Raw genomic sequence first — 20320 nt, 5'->3', positions numbered from 1 at the left:
TGTGATATGATTGAAAGGTCCAAAACAGCTACTAAATGTTTCTGGTGAGCTTATTTTGTCAACTACTTTTTTCAAGGTCATAAATTAACTTGTGGTTGCAAATTCCGTAAAGTGCCTTAAAGTCAGAAAAACAGAGATATTTGATAATCTATGATTCCATGACGACTGGGCAAACTCAAAGATCATGTTTTATGTTTGAAAGCTCCAGGACAAGACTTTGTGGTGAGATTGTTTAGTCAAAGAAACAAAAAAGCTTTCTCCAGCATCACTCAAAACCATCCTAAAATTTAAAGTCCATCTAAAGCCACAATTAAAAAAAAATACCTTTCTGTTCTTTATTTTGCAAATGTACCAGTTTGATCGCAACTTAATATGGTGAGCAGGTCTCCACAGAAACTCTCCAAACCAAAAACCCTCTATCTGTATCATTTTTCTGTTCTGCAGAGTAATTAAGGGAGCCAACACTGTATTTTAGGACCAGCTGTTTTTATTTGGTCTATGTTGTGTTACTGCAGTAAGCATAGCTCTTGTCTTAGAAGACAGCACACAATATTTTGGCTGAAGTTTAAAAACATATCTTGAATTTCGTGAAAGAAAGAACCATATGATCCGAACTGTGATCTAACTCCGGGCCATGCATTTAGCCTGTAACTGCACGCATGCTTTGTTTAAACTTGTGTTATAGGTGTGAAATCTAACAAAATTTGTTTTGAGTGGAAAACAGTAAAAAAAAAAAAAAAAAAAAAAAAAAAAAAATCAGATCAGTGGGGAAAATCTTTCCCTCTCTCTCTTTCAAACACACAAACACAGAAAGACAGGGAGAGAGTCGACCTGACTATATAAACGGATGAAGAAGAAGGATCAGAGTAGCCTAATGCTGAGAAAATGCCCTTGGGATATGCTGACAAAATGGAAACGTGTGCATATGGGAACAGCATAGGGGATTAAGCTGTGATAAAACAGTGTGATGCAGTGTGATTTATTTTTTCTTTGTCTTCCCTCCTCTGAACAGATTTAGTAATCTGCAACAGGTTGCTCCCTGTTTTGAGCTGCTTCACGACACAGAAGCATAATTTTATCCTTTCGCTTATATTCCTTTCAGCAGCCTTAATGTAGAACAGCCCTGCACATCAAATAAATGTTCAGTCTGCAAAGGAATGCTCCCGCGTCCCAGTCAAACTTCGCAACAGTGATATTGTAGGCGTTCACTGCAAGTAACTATCACCATGTTATAAAATATATCTTTGTGGAGAGGTCTGGATTTGAGGTATTGATATAACAGGCACCATGCTTTACCAACGAGCCAAAGCTTTTCTGACAGCATCATACAGGCGGTTCATTGTCAAGGCCGCCGGTATCTAGAATGCAACTGCCAGCTGTTTTCTTTGTGGATCAAACCAAAAGAAAACAGCAGACCAAGGTCAGCACAGACAGGCTTTTCTCCTATGGCAGACAGATGAATCTCCATATACGAGGCTGTATAAAACAAAAACTCTCTGTCACAAATTAGAGAGCACAGCTGATTATATTCCACCCTCTTGTGGAATAATCAGCCATTCTCAAAAATTCCTGAAACCTCCCATTTATTCCAGTACCGCTGGGTGTTTGTGGATCATTTGAGGATCTGTGTCCGTGTGAGAGCTTGGTTGGGAGGGTTATCTCTCATGTCCAGCTGCCTTGTTAGTACATACTAGACAGACTCAGATGGACTGGCTTTTGAGAGAAATATCAAGCTGTCCTGGGGCCATATAAGATGCCAGTGATGCTGATGCTGAAACTGAAAGGACGTAATAAAGTTACAGTCCCCCTCCGCTCCAAAATGTGTTTTCGCTGTTTTGTTTCTTTACTTGGATGTTTGACCATCATTATGCAGAATAATAAACATTTGCAGAGTTTGACAAGGTTGTTTTTAAATTCATTAGCTGAAGGGAGCAAGTCTCTCTGTGTTTACATTAAATCAGAGTTTAAGATGTGTAAATATAAGCATTAGTTTGTGATGTCACAACTGATCTGGAAGCCAGTTGTGGTCCAGCATGCAATTTATACATGTGGAAACTTGAAGCCTCCAGTGCACATACATTGAGACATGTTTTGACTTTACAATGAAGCTGGACGCATGTTGGATTAAGTCTAGTGGTTAATATTCTGAAATGAGCAATACTTTAATATTCATAGATTCAGTTTTTTTTACTGAGGGAGAGGGAGTAAAGCAATGCAAGAGGTTTTTCTGAAACTGTATCAGATGTAATTCCCAGCAAACTATTTTTTTTGCTTTGTCAAACTCTTATGACACAGTAGAGAAAGAGTGAGAGCTTTTCAAGTAAAAGGTACTTGGCAGTGCACACTCAAAAGCAAGCATGAAGAGTAAATAAAAATCTTAGGTTGACCTCCTCATTGACTTTTGACAATCTTTTCCATTTATGGTTCCTATCCATTAACTACCCCCCACATGTCTAACCATTTGGCATTAGTCTCAACTGTGCTGCCAGCAGCATGTGGGTGAGAGATTTGAGTTTCACACAATAACACCTGATGCTCCCTGTGTTGTAGCTGCCAGCAATCACATCACGAACCCCTAACCAGTGTCATAACACAAAAACTCCTCAGCTATTTGAGCGTGCTCACTCACAACTATCACAGCCAAACACACCAAGACATTTAAGACTTTGTGTTGATATTTATGTTCTGGTTCTCGCCCATCGGCTTTTCCAAACTCCTCTGGGTTCACGCAAAGTTTGCAGGCTGGGTTGAGGATGTGTGTGCACTGGCTGCCACATTCACTAACTCCTATCAGTGGAAAAGAGGCCCCACACCCAGTCACAGGCTCACTGCTCATGAGTTGTGCCTCCGCGTAAAGAGTCAGAGCCATCCCCTGTTTTTTCCAGCATTACTAGAGACACTCACACGCAAGCCAGCAAGCCTTAAAATACAAACACACCCAGGTAAATAACTGTGTTTTCAAAGAAAATAAGTCCAACATCTCTTAATGCAAGGGTAGCTCCTACACACACACGCACGCACACGCACGCACACGCACACACACGCACCACACACACCGCACACACCACACACACACACCACAACACACACACACACACACACACACACACACACACACACACACAAGCTTGCACTCAGACTAGGTCTTTAATGACCCCCTTGCCCTGCTATCACCTTGCGATAAAGACCTACTGGGGAGGGAGGAGGGCTGTTTCGTGTCAGCTCACACCCACTTTTCCCTTTAAAAGAGAGAACCTAACAACAAACTCTGCACAGGCTCAGTCATAAAAAGTTTATAATTCTCTAACAGGGAAATAACAGGTTATTCCTGGCATCATATCAATAGGTAACCAGAACTGCAGCGTATTCACATCAATGATTCATGAAGCACCACACGGTTAATGAACACAAGGGTATAATCTGTATAAGAGCTGTACTTACGCTCTGTCCCACTCAGCTGTGGCACAAAAACTTCCTTCAGATCTAAAAAAGGTTTCCTTTAGGTGTCACAGACAGATAGATTCCTCCCCCAGGAAGTGTCAGAAGAAAATCCACACAAACAACAGAGTTTTAACGCACTAGTAGATGACAGCTCCGTGTCCGCAGGTCCACACACTCCCTCTCTCTGACACAGTGTCGTACTACAGCCTGCCTCTGGCCACTCAACACACTGGAGCTCCTCCCATCACACACTGTCAGAGAGGGAGAGAGAGAGAGAAAAGGGAGGGAGACATGAGGGAGTAGAAGGGAGGTACACTGCTACAGGATGATCTTGACTCATGTTTTACTTAAAGGTGCTGATGTAAATGTTACATACTTTAGTATTTTTTAGGAGCAGATCTATTATTACATCTCGAAGACCGTTTTACTCAGTATAATTAGGAAACTATTAGAGAGGGCTAATGGCAGAGGAGCGATAAAGGCCGAGTGTTTTACAGAAGTATCTGTATGTTATTTGCTGGATTTGAACCTGTGCAGGAAAAAAAAAAACTCCAATGTGTCCTGTGATTTTCTGGTCACAAGACTGTTGACTGTCCACTTTTTGGGAAATTACTGCCTCCTCATTCAAAAGCAATATACTAAAGTTACACAAGGAAAACATTTATGCAGTGTACCATGATGTGGCTGAATTTATGTGAGCGGCCATTAAATGAGACAGAGGCCTAATTGCACTGAATGTAGCCTTGGAGCTTTTTTTTTTTTTTTAAGCTCTCCTGGGAGTTGGTTCCCTTGTTATGGACTGCAGATGTTAGCCTCTCAGCCAGCTGCTTGCACCCATATAAAGACTGCCTTTAATGATTGCAATTACCAGTAACTTCAAGCTACCGGAAGATAACCCAAATCTATCTGTTCTAAATCAACACAGATGCAACAATCTTAAACGCATGTATTTCTCCAGACAATGTCAAATTAACTTAATGATACAATCTACAAAATATGGCTTGCGCTATGATATAGTGTAATGGCCAATGTCATATCTTGCTGAGATCTGGATTCAGAATTCATCAAAGGCACGTGAAGAAAATGCTGAGAGCCGATGTATGGTGTTCTGCCACAAAGCAGTTCTAAAATAATTCACACAACACCGGCAAGGACGAAGTTTTCAGGCCATGACACTGAAAGTGCAACAGAAGTGATGCAGCAAAGTCTCAGAAGAGGCCATTTCATGAATTGTAATGGGGACACTCAGCTCTAGTGAACCACATACTGCCCTTTATGTTTTATAAACAGAGCTTGGATTTATTTAAATCTCAATAAAATGTATAATAAAACTATCTCAAGTTGTTAATAAACCTCCAACATGTCATATGAATGTGTTCTAATATGATTGTAGGAAGAGAAGCAATTGTACAGTACCAGTCAAAAGTTTAGACACACTTTCCCATTCATTTGAATAGGAAAGTGTGGTGTGTGTAGATGTTTGATGATATGCCAATGAATGTTCACCAAAGTATTTTGAAAGTCCTTTAAGTTAAAGCGAAGTGTTACCAAATAACTTCACATGCCTTCTCCAAAAATATTTCCAGGGTAAATAGAGAGAAGTGTAAGATAGCGGGGTGTTGAGACGGGGACGCCTGTTTCTAAAATAGCAGATGCTAATTATACATTTTAGGCAACAGCTAAGGAGGGAGACGCGATGCCAAGTTTGAGGTGTTGGGATTCTGAATGTCAGCTCAGTGTTTCTGTGCAGAGTCAAGATTCCACGTGGTCACCTGAGACGTACTTAGGCCACAGCTAGGATACTCACTGGATGTCTTATTTACAGCTTATGTCAGTCATACACCCCCCCCCCTTACTGGACTGGTAACTCACCTCTTGTTGAGTTGGACCACCTGCCACTGCCATGCAGGCGACCTTTTGTAAACAATCCATAGAATATAAAGGACGCCGCCAGCAGACGTCTAAACACGTGGCTCAGACCAGTCAAACAGAGGAAGACTGGCCTTTTTCATTGCTTGTGACCCTGTTAATGTGGCTGTTCTCAAAATGTCTCTTTTCATTGCCTCCACTCTGTGTGACTACTACACAAAGTGCACCCCACCAGTTACAATTAGAAAACTCAGAAATACTCAGTGGTTGGTAACGGTCGAAAATTACTGCACATTAGGTTTTTGGTGAGAATGGGATATTTAGTAGATGGCTGGATATCACCCATACACTGAACATGTACAGAATTTGTTGCTTTTTACTGGAAAATGAAATACAACCCTTGCACCCATTGATGGGTGCCTCTTAAAGATCGTAGAATATTGTGAAAATGTTTCTAATATATGTTTTTTTATTAATGGTAATTTGTATTTCTCTTGTAAACTTTGGTATCATCTAGAACTAAAAATGGTATTTGTAAAAAGTGATTTGAAAAAAATGTGTTGTGTGTTTAAAATCCATGGGGATCTATAAGTCACAAGATGATCAATAGACTGTGTATAAGGAATGAATGGTGCAACAAATTTTAAATTTGATGATTAGATTTTCTCAAAAAGTGACTATGAGCTTCTGTGATTCCAGTGGACCGCATGAAAATGTAAGTTTGATCCTTCTTCTCAGCATGCTTCACACACAGCTGGCAGAAGTGCTGACAGGTCAATCTATATGAATGAATAACAATCGAGGAATTACAGCGCCGCGATAAGCCCTCATGTTTCACATATTAGCTTAATGGAAACCCGCCAGATAGCAGCAGTAGGCTACTTAAGAGTCACGGAGGCTGACAGGAGCGCTGAAGACAACTGAGCGACCCTGGGACCGAACTCTCAGCTTCATGTTATCACCTCGACATTCAGGGGTTACACTGTTTGACTGTGTCATGGAGATGAATCTCAGTTTTACTGCAGGGATGTGTTTGTTAACACAACACTGTCCAATGTGTTGAAGCGCTGTAATTTTGTGATGCATGTGTCAGATGACAACCAACTTTGTTCACTTCCTCTTTCTTGTTTGCCTTTATCTTAGCTGCTATATATCATAAGAGCAGTATAAAAGAAACTTCACATTTGAAGTTAACATGCTCTCTGCCTTTCTCTGCCGAGGCTGCCGAGGCTACCTATGGCCTCATGAGAGTAAAGTGCTTCCCTCTGGAGGACCAACCTCTTTCTTATTTTTTACACTAAGAGGATAGCACAACACCACTGAGACCTTTACAGTTCTAAATTGACTGTGAACAAGAAGTGAAAAATATTTCACCTTTTAGCAGAAAACACTGCTGTGCATCTTACAGGTTGTCAGTAGTTGCGTAGTAACGGCAGGGTCATGGTCAACACTTATTTCAAGCATCTGTTCAGTGCTAGCAGCTAAAGGGAAAATCCCAGTAAACAAACTAAATGAGTTCTAAAGCAAAACAGCGACCAGAGTCACAACTAAGGCGTTAAGGCCTTTCTTTGTCCACACACCACTTACAGTTACCCTTTGGCCTGATTTTTCAGCCCCAGTCTAAACGTAAAACCAGGTCACTGTAAAAAACCGAGGCTGAAGTGTCATTATTTGTACATGGGATGGAAGTAGGGTACAGTTTATCCTCTCAAGTAGCTTAAAGGTTGTTAAAATCATCTCATACCACACTGTCTGACAGTATCAGCTTGTTCCAACTCTTCATGAAATCTATATGATATTTACACTGAGAGAAACAGAGAAGCTTCAGTCGGCTGCCACCTTTTTCTCCTTTGATGACAGATTTAAATTTTCACACTAGAACACTCGCTTTCTCCATCTGTAATACACACTGTTACTTTTTTGGATTCAAACCCAACACCCTCTGTCTATTATCCATTAAAAATATTCTATTCTATTCTATTCTTATTTCACCGTCATTCAGCCTGACATATTTAGTACCTTTGGAAACACTGGGTTCTGCACTTGAATTCAAAATGAAGTTTTGTGAGGTTTGGATGTAAAGAATAAGTTTGTAATGACTGACCCACTGTCGAGCCACTGCTTGTGATAAAAGTCACAAATATCTAACATTTGTTTTTGCCTATTTTACCCTTTGGGGGACCTTAACCATCTTGGATTATCTTTAAACTACAGCTTTAAACTACAGGTTATTAGTCGATAGACAGACAAATTTTGATAATCAATTCATCGTTTATGTAAATTTTCAAGAAAATATACAAAACAGGTCTTCATTCCAGCTTCTTGATTGTGAGGATTTGTTGCTTTACTTTGGCTTACGTGATGGTAAACTAAAAATCTTTTAGGTTTTGGAGAGACAGTCGGTCAAATCCAGACAATGGAGGGCATCACCTTCAGTTTAAGAAATTGTCATGGGAATTTTTCACCATTTCCTGACATTTTATAAACAAAGTGATAAATAAAGTGGTCAGGGAGATACTGTAACTGGGAAATGACTTGCTAATGAAAATAATCATTACTTGCAGCCCTACTTTAAATCTGAATTAAATCACGGTTTGTTTTATAATTCTTTTGAACAAAGACCTCATTTTAAACTCAATGGGACACAATTATAAGCTTTCCTATTTGGAGTAAAGGTGAATGAGCTGTCCGGAAAAGCACCAGCTGAGATGGCACAGTGTGACCCACAACTGAGGTGAGTGACTCATTCTGGCATTGAGTTTTAACTGGTTCAGCACATAGGATGGTGTGTAATATACCTAGCATATGATCAATCACGCTCTTCTCAGATGGTCTGGTGTATGTGGGAGGTTGGGACTTTTCATCTTGTGCTTTGTCTGTTTGGCAAAAAAAAAAAGAAAAAAAAAAAAAATGGAGCTGTGATGGCTCTGCATGACAACCAAAGGCATTACTCCAACACCTCTGACGCCGTAGCTCTCCAGCAGAGACGGTTTGTGGGATGAGTGCCCTCTGGCAGGGAGGTGATGCCAGTGAACAATCCCTAGGGTGTGTGTGTGAGAGCTTTTCAGCCATCTACGTGACTCACTGCTGGTCCTTTCATTAGACTGTTGCATACATGCTCATTTTCTCTATGTCACCATCCTATCTATTAGTCACTTGTCTGAAACCGCTACTGGAGTTCCCAGCATTACCAGTCACATGTCCACTAAATCATCACACTGTATGTGTGACTTTCATATCATGCTCTCTTTCAGGAGTTTGCACTGCACATGGATCATTTTCCCGCAATCCTTTTTTTACCTTGATAAAAAGAGAAATATGTTTGTAGTTTGCAGTTTTGACTGCCAAACTATTTACTGGATTAACAATTTGTCAAACCAGAGCCAATGGCACGGCTCCAAAGCAAGTAAAGCCTGCACGAAATTCAACAGACAGAGCAAGAGGAACAGCTCGGATGCTCCTCAGGTGGCCCTCCATGTCCGTGGCAGCAGCTCAGCTTTCCTGTATTTTCTACCTCAGGACCCCCTCCCCCACACATGCACACCCCCACACCCACATACAGTAATCACCATGTCCTGCACAATTCAACAGAGGGGGCATTTAATCAAGCAATTTTCCCCTTCTCACTGCAAGGAATTTAGACTCACTAGTCCAACAACATCTATATGATTCTCAAAGCTCATGTCAGAGTACAGGGGTGGGCAATACCACTTAATATATATGAAGTTATAGAAATTTGTCAGACATAAGAGATTTTTCTGTTTTTAACTCACAGAATAATCCCCCAAAAACACACATTCTGTATATATCTTTACAGATCTATTTATCTAATCTATCGTCATGGTCATGTGAAAACCATGTATCTCCAATAATGTCAACTTTTCGTGAGTTAAGAAAACAGCCCTGTTTTCGGCTTTATGGCGGTCCATCTTTCAGATAATTAAATGGTTTTTAGCACGACAAGGAGGAGAACTTTCTCAACCCATAAACGTTTCAGGTTTATCTAATGAATTCAAAATGACCAAAAGTGTAGATAAGATGGTTTTCATTGGTAGGTGACATACAGTTTCTCAATTGAATATATCCCAATGTTGCAAGAATCAGTTGAATAATCACTTTTATTATCTTATAACCTTTTTGATAATCAAAAGAGTCTCTGGTTTGAGCTTCTCATGTGATTTTTCTGGTCTTACATTATAGTTAATTGAATATCTCTTAGTTTTTGACACCTTTGGCTCTAGGAATTGTGACACACATTATTAAAAATAAACGTTAGTTGCAACTGTCTCAGTCTTTTGGACCCCAATGTATATACATATATAATAAACAAATACATACCTAAACATATTGCCCAACGCTGCTGAAAAGGTCCAAGCTGATCAAAGAGCAAATTCACCACTTTACATGTCATATTTATGTTACACAGACATGAGCAAAAATATTTATGTAGACAACCCGAGAAAAGAAGCCAGTTTGTAATTGTTTTAGATTCCATCACACATTTAACATCTGAACTGAAAAATCTGACCCAATGGGTATTTTCAGTCCACTACAACACTCCACTGACGTAGTGACGTCGACTTGTCTCTCAGGCGACACTGACGAAGGTGAAAATGGCAAGTGGAACAGATTGCTTTCAGTTTCTGCTGTGTATTATTTACATTCATACTGTGGCTTGAGAGCCCGTTATTCAGCAAATACAGAAGAATAATGGCCTCAGGGATAATATGCTCTGTGTCTGACAAGTCTGAAAGACAGATTACCTTCACTGTAAACATGACCCCTTCCCCATTGGGAAATCAGAAAATAACCCTTGAAGCCACATGGATTGTCTTGACTTTATCCAAGCAGGAACCTTTCTCCAGAGTATATCCTGATCCCAAAGGGCTAATGAGAATGTGATTTGGAAATGCGTTAGTTCATCCAGCTGATTACAACAAAAGAGAAATGTATACTAATGTACTGAGTGCTGAAGGAAATAACCTGATGAGATGAATGGATAGTATTAGACAAAGGGAAGCGGAAATGAGTGATGACTCAAGCACAGGGAAAATCCTGAGGATGAATTAGTTATAAGGCCATCAACATGTGGGGCAGACGAAACATGAAATATTAACTTAGCATCTGACAGAGTTAAGGTTAAGCAACTCCTGAAAAATCGCCTACTGTACATTTACAACCAACCCACTGTGGTCCTGTGCTAGAACTACACATCCCATTAAAAGACAGCGATGAAGGAGGAAAAGTGTTTGGCTCAGCGTCTACGTAACGCAAGGTAAATCACCCTTAATTTCTGAAGCAGTAAAAAATCTGCATGCAGATAACACCCACCGCATCATTCATCTCAGCTACATGACTTTCATTGTACACGCCCAGTTTTTGTAGCGCAGACGAATCAAAGTGAGACATATGTTCCGTGGAAGTAGGAGAAATGATTATCCACTGTAAATCTTTTTTTTTTTTTTTTTTAATATAAAAGGAAATAAAAAAGTACAGCAGAGGTATAATCTTTCTAAAAATCTCATATAAGTGAACAAAAAAACAAACAAAAAAAGCTTTTACTGTAATGTCTATAAAAAAACATGCACAGAAGATGAGAAATCACTTCATACATAATTGTAGCTTTCCGCGACACATGCTGAATTACCTCTGAGCCAGCACAGGGATCCGTCTCATCTTTACCATGGAAACCAACACCATACTACAGTACATGCACACACACTGAGGGAGCAATTGCCATGGCATCCAGTGCCGTGGCGACAAGAAGCTTTCAGCGACCAGACCAATTTACTCAGCAGCTAACTGGACACTCAGTCAACCTTCTGCCTATCACTCCCTATTTTACTCTCTCTCCTCCCTCTCTCTACTCCCTTTTTCCTCTCTTTTTTTTACAATGAATTTCTTTTGTCATGAGCCAGAACAATTACCTTTTATCAGCAGAGGACAAGGTCTTGCAGTGCTGAGTAGGAGTGGCTCTCGGTCGAGTGGTGACAGAGGAAAAGAAGCTCTGCAGGGATCCCGAGAGATGCCCAGGGATGCAGCTGAACCGGCACCGCACGCACGCATCCACTATCACCACCAGCAAGAGCAGCAGCAGCAGCAAATCGGAAGGGGAGGGGAAAAAATATAAAAAAGCAAGAGAGGGGGTTGCTCTATCAGCAGCAGGAACATTACATCATAGGCTGCCTCTGTGGAAGGGTGGGAGAGGAGTGGACGGAGGAAGGGAGGTGCTCCTTGTAGCAGCACTCTCTCTGTCACTGCTGAGCTCTTTTCAGTGCATGCACAAGTCCAAATTTAATATTTATGATCAGGTAATTGTAAAATGCCCTCAGTGGTTTGAGCCAGACCTATGAAATAATTAGATCAACTGTACTTTATTGTGGACCATCACTGGGATTTGTTGTCAGAATGGATATAATATGATGTACACTATAATGTGGCTTATCCCTTTGGGGCAAAGACTGTGTGTGTGTGTTTGTGTGTGTGTGTGTGTGTGTGTGTGTGTGTGTCCAGTGCATGGCAGCCCACACAATGTCTATTCTGTGTAGTAATTCGATTGCGTGACCAGCGCTTGCTTACCAGTGCTCACAAAGCATGCTGATATTCAACCTCTGAAAAAGGTCATCTGAGATTCCTTGCGGCAGTTGTGAGTGGATAGGTACAATTGTCAGGACTTAACATCTGCTCACAGTGATTATATTTAAACTTGGCTGTCACAACAGATTTGTCAGAAACTGCTGGGTGAATATACCGATGCTTCAAGCACAACTGGTAGGCAGAGTCCGACCATAATGGGCCAGATGTAAACGATGTCTTTTCCCAGTGGTATGATGTTAACCACGGTTTCACACTGGTGCGCCACAGACCACCGCCACTGACAACAATGGTCAGTCAGGACCACATGATCTCAAACCTTCCTAGTAAATACAAACACACACCCACAAGTATCTACATGGTCAAAAGGACACACATTAATGAACCAGGCTGGCAACAATATACCTTCAGTCAAAGAATAACAGCCAGTTGTTGTTAGCAGAGTGTAAAGATCCCATGTCTAATCTGGACTAATAGTGCAGTATGTACACCGTATGCAGAAGTTAGAGGAAGTGGTCTTAAACAAAAAGCAGTTAAACCTGCAAATGCTGTTTTGTTTTAAACATTAGGGCTACAATTTACAATTATTTTCATTATAGATTTTTCTGCAGATTATTTTCACTATTATGTGCAAATCACTTGTTTTGTCCTGCCATCAGTCCAAAACCCCAAAAATATTTTGTAGCATACTATCAGAGGCAACAGAGAATGTTTGAACACATTTATGCTTTAAAAATAATTTAAACAATAAATCAACTATCACAATCGTTGCCGATCAACTAATCGCTTTATTGTGTCAGCTGTAATTTCCATTAAATAGGCTGCCTCTGAGTAATTTAAAAGGGGTCACTCACGGTGTCAAAATCGTGGACAATTATCACCCATCTCTGCATCTCAAATTTTTAGCTTATTGTTTTGGTTTTACATTGTGCATTTCCTGTTTCAATCTGAGCCTCGCATCACTCCCTGTGGGTGGCTGTTTGCAGAACCAACAAACACAGACTTACCAAGTGGCCAGGCTGAAACAAGCTGAGGACCCAAATATTTTTGTTATGGATGGATGGTTTAAACCTGAGCTTCATTGTAATCACTGTGAAACCACTTGTTGTTATTATTATTATTACGAATAATACTGATAATAATGCCATCAGCAGTGTTAAATGTATTCAGTGGCACAGCAGTGGATAAACTAAACAGACTGTCATGCATTGTGTAAACAGACTGCAGTGTGACATCTGTCACAGCCCAAACAATTTGGAAGAACTATAACTGGGTTACACGAAGATGTAGATTTGTTTTTTGTAGCAAGACAGCCCCGTGTTCAAGTGAATAACACAGTAAACAATGAAGCAAATCAAACTCATCTGTATTGTAGCTCTGGCCAAATATTAGCTCAATAAGTCCGGCTTAAGAGTAAGCAACCACAGACTCTCATGAAGACCAGATCTGATGCATCCACTGTGGTCATGTTTTTAACAATGAAGCCATTCTAATGAGGCGTTTAAATTTTTTTCACATGGGTAGACACAGTGTGCCATCTCTTCTCAGCTTTTATAACTCTGGATAGCAAAAATCAGCAGCAGATCTCTGATGGGATGTAGTTTTGTTCAAAAACAGACCGAAGAAGAGATCACTGAAAAATATAAAACAAAACATCCTGCTATATTACATATCTTTTAACCCACAGTGAACTTTAAGTGAAGCCAGGTGGGCTTTTGGTGACCATCCACTCCAGACTCTAGACTAAACCTGACAGATCATTTGCCAGAAGAGCCCTCAGACTTTTACAGTAGATAGCTAGTTAAATCAGCATCTTTTAAATCTTATATATATTTGTATATATAAGATTATTAATTTAACACTGAGGTGCACAATAAGTACAACAACTAACTGAAGGGTTAGCGTGAGTTTGAAGGACAGTTGTCACAGCATGTTTTGGCAGTCAAGTCCACTGCAGTGATGATGACACAGCTTGTCCTGGAGGCCAGACATGACAGACCACAGAGACCTTTAATTTAAGGACTGATGGTCAGATAAAGAATAAAAACTAGCCCTGAAAATGTCCATGGACAACTCACATCCTCCATCTGTAATCTGTACTTCATCATGGTCCCGCACAAAAGAAAAAAAGTCGTTCTGAGTGACCTCATGCAATGTGTATGAGCACTGTCAACAATGAAAAATAAATAATTAGGCCTTCATAAAACAACAAGTGCTGTTTTACTCTGTCCTAGTCTGGCTAATTCAGAACAGAGATCCATCGTTACAACTTGCAGATGTGACCTTCACAAAAACAGTAACAATATCATCTCGGTTACAATGCACCCAAACAGACGGAGAAAATAAAGGAGCACTGTATGTGCAGCAAAGACCCTAATAAGTGCAACAATGCAGGCGGAAAAATCAATCCAACTGCTCTTTTGTCCGTCTCTCTCATTTTAAAATGGAGCATAAAACATTCCTCACATGCCAAGTATTGTAGGTTGACTGGAATGCAGACTGCGCTCGGACAAGGCTGTGTGATTTCCAGTGTGAATGTGTGACACTATTCAGTGGGTGACCACTGAGGAAGGAGGGTACCCCTGAACGTAAACAGCACTCCAGATGGACTTGACCTTTGCTAACACAAAATGGCTGAACCCCTTATGACCGCAGGGGACAACAGCCTTGAAATATTATTGCTGCAGCACACAGAGTCTCATTCTATTTTCTCAAAGAAAAGCCTCTTTCCCAATGAGCTGTTGTGTTCCACAGTTGCAAATTGATTCAAGCACATCTTTGCAAAAAGGACAAAAAAAAACAACGACAGTATTGAGAGACGAGAGTGACTCTGACGTGACACCACACTAAAAGATGTTTCTGCGGCTTCATATAAAAATTGTATAAGTATCATAACACAGTCAGATGTGAAATTTGGACAACCCATGCAGTCATGAGCATCAGATAAAGCAGTATGTGAAAATTGGCCAAACACTGCTACTATTCATTGCACTGCTACTTATATTCATAATAAAAACTGAGCTTCTAATTGCACTCATTTTGGAAGAGTATTAGTTAAAAATGCACATCATTACAAAATCAATAAAATCATATTTTTAATTTAGCACATACAAATATTATAATTTATATAACCAGACATATCTATGTTCTCAAAAGTCACAGACGCCATCTATTTTCATAATCCAATTTGAGAAAACATCCCCAGAAGGGTTAAGTGTCAATGAATTATTCAAATTTCACACATGCAGGAAGATGTGGTCAACTGTGATACATGGTGTTGATTGATCACACTTAGCAGCAGCACCCTCAGTCCCCTCTCCCTCCACCCGAGCCTTAGAGACTACTTCTGAAATTAAAAAGGTCAAGGGGTGATTGGCTGTCCCGCTCTGTAGCCGTCATGACACACACCCTCATATTACTTTTGTGTAATATGCAGACCGGGGTCGAGAAGTGTGGCAACATCAAACCTCACTTAAACAAAGCAATCAAAGGTAAAATACTTAACGTGATGCACAGACAGATAAAAACTTGTAATGGATTGTTCTACTAACCACTGGTGATAAATGTTAGCTGTCTTAACAGGTGATTTCACTCACCACTAAACTTAAACACATGACCTACTGTATGTCAAACATATAGACCATCAGCAGCTAGTTTAAACATTTGTTTTGAAAGCACGTTACTCCAGTGGCCTCTCTAAAAGAATAAACTTATGTAAACCCTCTTGTATTTCTCGTTACCTCTGACCACATCCCAATTTACAACAATAATGCAACTGCCTTGCAAGATTTACAAAATTGTGTTGATTTTCAGTGGGATTGGAAATACTAGAAAGCCTTTGCGATTACAGGGGGTCATGTGATATGAAAACTGAACTTTATTTTGGGCTCCTACTTCTGTATGTTAGGTAAGTTAGTGCAAATGCTGCCATCAGTAAAAAAGATGAAGAGCAGCAGTTGCATCTTATTACTATGTCTTGGAATAGTGATCTTAATCCCCAGCATAAAGTGCTTACAGCTGAAAGATAACAGAGCCCTGCCCTTGGCACCTTTCCACAGGGTCTCAGGGGCTCTGGTACAGCTGCTCCGATACAGCCCTGGTGCAATGTGGGACATTCACAGTCCCATCATGCCAACGATTGGCATTTGACCACGTGTTTGAGCAGGACTAACTGCAGACAGGAAAGTATAAACATCAGTATTTTGCTCTCCTTGCCCAACCTACCTCATTTCCTAATATGGTATACGTTTTGTTCGGCAGACAGAGTTGAAGCAGGTGTATTATTTCGGAGGTTACAGGGGTAAGAGAAGGAATGACATACTTTTATGCAGCTCTTGACCTTGGGTCGAAGATAATTTGCCGGTGGAAAACAGAAAATGTGTTGACAGCTTTTTTTTTTTTTTGTAAACGGTAATGACAGTAAAAACGTGGAGTATTTCCTCCTCCATATGGATGAATTTCCACCCGTATATGGATTAATGGAACTGAAAATAGCTATGACGCTGTTCTGGAAAGCCCTGATACTAGTGACAGCTTGCTCCATGGTTACGAGACCTGTCCCCTCTGCTGCTGATCTAAGAGGCTACAGGTAACAACTTTGGGCTCTTCTGTTACAGCGCTGCCTAACCAGTCACCTTGTTCACGGACTCTCACTGCAGTATCATGTTCTATGTTACCGCGGCAACACAGCGATTATGTTCACCTCTCCATTCACGTCCCACTCTCGTCCCCCCAAGAAACACTCCTCTCGTCACCACACTGAGTTGACAGAGCAGGCGTATTACAATATGCATTGTTAGGCTGATCTAAAGAAAGCTCAGAGCCCCTCGGCAAGGTGAAGCAGGCTACATCAAACAGATAACCAAGTCTGTGGATCTGAAAAAGATATGGAAATTTAAAATGATTTTTAAAGCTGTGACTGAGTGCAGTATAAGTTCCACACACAGTACACGCATATATACACACCTCTCTACTATTCTGGACTCCTATACAGAATACTATGTATATTGTACTGTCCAATATACTATTCCTCTACTGAATTAGAGCATTATTATGCATTGTTATGTTAGCAACACTTGTATATAAATATATAAAATTTAGGGGGAAAACCACCCAAGTCCTCGCAAGTCTTATTACAGTGGTGGAAAGAAGCAAAAGCTCTTTCAATAACTTGTCTATAACTAGTCAAATTGTGTCATACTTAGTGTATGAATTCATGAGTTATGGACAAAAATGTGTCCCTGTCCTTGACAGTGTCCTTGACCTTGAACCACCAAATTCAAATTCTCTTCTGTTTGTGACAGAGGCGCTCCTAATATATCACATTCACAAGAACATGAGGTCACGGTGACCTTGAACTTTGCCCACAAAAATCAGCTGTAGATAAAAGCGTCTGCCACATGAGTAAATGTAAATCTTTTAGTCCAGTTCAATGTTTGTGCCAAATCTGGAGAAATTCACTCAAGGTGATCTTGAGATATTACATTCAAGAGGCCAAAAACATGTTTTGTGAGGTTACTGTGACCTTCACATTTGACCTTTGACCAAAATCTAATCAGATCATCCTTGACTCCAAGTAAATTTTTGTGCAAAATTTGAAGAAATCCCCTCACGGCGTTACTGAGCTATCACGTTCACGTGGACAGGAAGCAGAGGCATAAAAATCAACTGCAACAATTTCAGCTGTTTTAGTTATGAACTTTTGGAATATCCAAATGTGGATTTCATTTTTGTGAATCTAACAAGGGAAATAATAGCTATTTAATCGGTCCTTCATATCTGCCCTGGCATTAAGGAAAAGCAGTTATATACCGCTAGAATTTCAATATTCTTTGGGCTCTAATGAGGCTTCTTTTACAATTCCCCAATCTCCATTTTTGTCCAAACTAGGAGCCAGTCACAGAGGAGTGCATCTGATCTCCAGGTTGAATAATTCCCTGAATTATATAATAGTGCCACTAAATAGAGCCTACCCTCTCCAGCACTTCTCAGTGATACCTCCTTCACAAACTACACATTATTCTGTTTTTCTGTCCCTGTCTAAGGTGAAACATGTGAGCAATGGTAATTTGAGGGCTCTACTTAAAAAGCAGGTATGTTAGGAGCACAGTGAACTGTAAGCACATTGCAGGTCTGTTTATTTGCTGCAAGCGCCAGTCTGCCGCACTTCTAATGACAGGGCGGGAATCCAATAAAAAAAAATAAAAAATCAGTTGCCTCAGTTTGAAGTTGAGAATCACAGGGGCCACAAGACTCCTATCAATTTTCTGTGTATTTGAAAAGTTACAGTGCAGTTATTATAACCTATGTGTATTATGATGGTGAAAAGTGAGCTGCTGTGCACCTTAAGGCTCAGAAGTTAGCTGACCAACTGAGGACATAATTGTAATTTTCACTTCTATTGAACTTGGTCACATATGAGTAATTATGACATTAACTGCTGTAGCAACTAATCTCATGCACAGGTTCATGCATTTTAAATTGAGTAAGGTGTCTACAGGGTGCGATATTTATTATATATTTACTTCTGTCTTATATCTTATTTCCTCCTAACAGTATACATTCTTGCAATAATTAACAAAAATAACATAATGGGCATATTGCAATAATCAATAGCTATACAGTCTAACTTTTATATATAAATGTTAACCCACAGTGAGCCATTTCAATGAAATGAGTTGAGGCAAACACTCAACACAGCCTGCTATAATAACACTATATATGAGCAGCAGAGAGCTGGACTGTGCAGAGGGCTTCAATAAGCTTTAGAGAAGCTTCGTCATCAGTCCACCCTGCGTCATTTCATGAAATATTTAGGATATGATGCATGCTAACAGTGGTGCGGGCACAAGTACATACTTCACTCACATTGGATAGCTTAGGTGGGAGTTGCATTTGAGGAGAGATGAGGCTATGGTGCACATCACTAGACTCTTTTGGGTGGTATATTTTTGCTATCAAGTTAACAATTTAAGAACTTAAAAGTAAAACCTCTTTCAGCAACAAGGTGAAAATGTAGCTGACTAATAAGTATAACAGAGAACAAGAGCTACAGATAACAGAATACATAAAAAATATTGAACTAAAATTGTTTTAGAGAAGAATAATCATAATGTGCCTTTGCAATGACATATCATCCATGTCCATTTATTTAAAAAAGAATTGGCTCATTAGTGGCTCATCTTGGTTGAGTTCTTATTAACATTTATTTAATGGTGATCCAAACTTAAACTGTGTATAAAAACTTGGTTTTGTACATGTGTCATTTACACTTCATAACGCAATGTGAGATTTTTCTCTGTCTGAGCAATGCTGATAATCCTATGTCACTGTTGCATTAAAGGCATGAGTTTATATGAGTATACCTACAACACATCAGGCAGATATAGAAATTTCATTGTCACTACGCATTGTTTCATTATGCTTTGAAATGTTTTGATTTGAAGTAATTTTGTGAGACAACAAAACTTTGAGTTATTAGATGGGTAATGTCCATTATTTCTCTAGTTCACGGCTGAATGAAAATGATCATGTAAGAGCATCTTAGCAGTCTTTTCTGTCCTCTAGCCAACAAACCAATATTTTCAGCATAGTATCCAGCAATGACGTTATCTGAACTGGATATTTAGTAATTGACACCACAGTTTTTACTGTCTGTAACCTCCATATTGGAAACCATTGGGAATACAAACATATGATTCTGATGCATCACAAGAACAACTGATGAGATATTGCCCTGACATTTAGAGTAACTATTCCAATCTCCTATTACAACATGACAAAGACAAAAGTGCACGAGTGAAAATAGCTCTGTGTAGTAAATGACAGTCATTCTAGAGGGTAACAGCTTTAGGTCCTATTCCGGTATCTCATTCATTCATGAACTGAAAGCTGAAATTAAACTAGAATTATTACCTCGCGGTTGTAAACCTCCACCAACCAGCCAACCAACCAACACATTCTCCCCTTCCTGAGTTACAGCATTGAATAACGGCCAGAAATGTTTTTGCAGAAAATTATGATGCTCAGTGAAACTGACCTTTGACCATTTGGATATAAAATGTCATCACCTCATCATTTCATCCTATTAGACCTCTGTGTTAAATAGCGTCATAATTAGTGTATGAATTTGCCAAAAACATGGTTTGTGAGGTCTCTTTCACTTTGACCACCAAAATCTAAACCGTTCATCCTTGAATCCAAGAAAATGTTTGTGCCAAATTTGAAGAACTTCCCTCAAGGCGTTACTGAGGTATCGCGTTCACGAGAAGAAGGACATAATGCCTTAGTTATAATAAGGCTAGATGACTCTATTACCACCCAATCCTACTTAAGAAGAGGAAAAGCTTTATGTTAAAAGCATACATTACTTTGTGAACTTGTAAAACTGCAACAACTTTCATGAAGTTTGGAGGGC

The 20320-nt window shown here is 39.8% G+C and overlaps 1 protein-coding gene across 2 annotated transcripts in view; it reads right to left on the bottom strand.

The window, feature by feature from the left end:
• The window catches only part of LOC111228606 (semaphorin-4B-like), a 46337-nt gene extending 35057 nt beyond the window's left edge, over window positions 1-11280 (bottom strand). Inside the window, exon 1 of one of the 2 annotated variants that reach the window (XM_022754590.1) lies at window positions 11238-11280. The gene's annotated coding sequence lies outside the window, so the exon portion shown is untranslated. Of the gene's footprint in view, window positions 1-3441; window positions 3609-11237 lie in introns of those variants that run through there. The other variant, XM_022754589.1, reaches the window with a different exon arrangement.
• Between the last annotated feature and the right edge of the window lie 9040 nt (window positions 11281-20320).

Source organism: Seriola dumerili, unplaced genomic scaffold (assembly GCF_002260705.1).
Source record: "Seriola dumerili isolate Sdu_G_001 unplaced genomic scaffold, Sdu_1.0 BDQW01000219.1, whole genome shotgun sequence".
Lineage (NCBI taxonomy): Eukaryota > Metazoa > Chordata > Actinopteri > Carangiformes > Carangidae > Seriola > Seriola dumerili.
The sequence above is the reverse complement of the archived record's forward strand: the minus strand, read 5'-3'. Positions and strand labels throughout refer to the sequence as shown.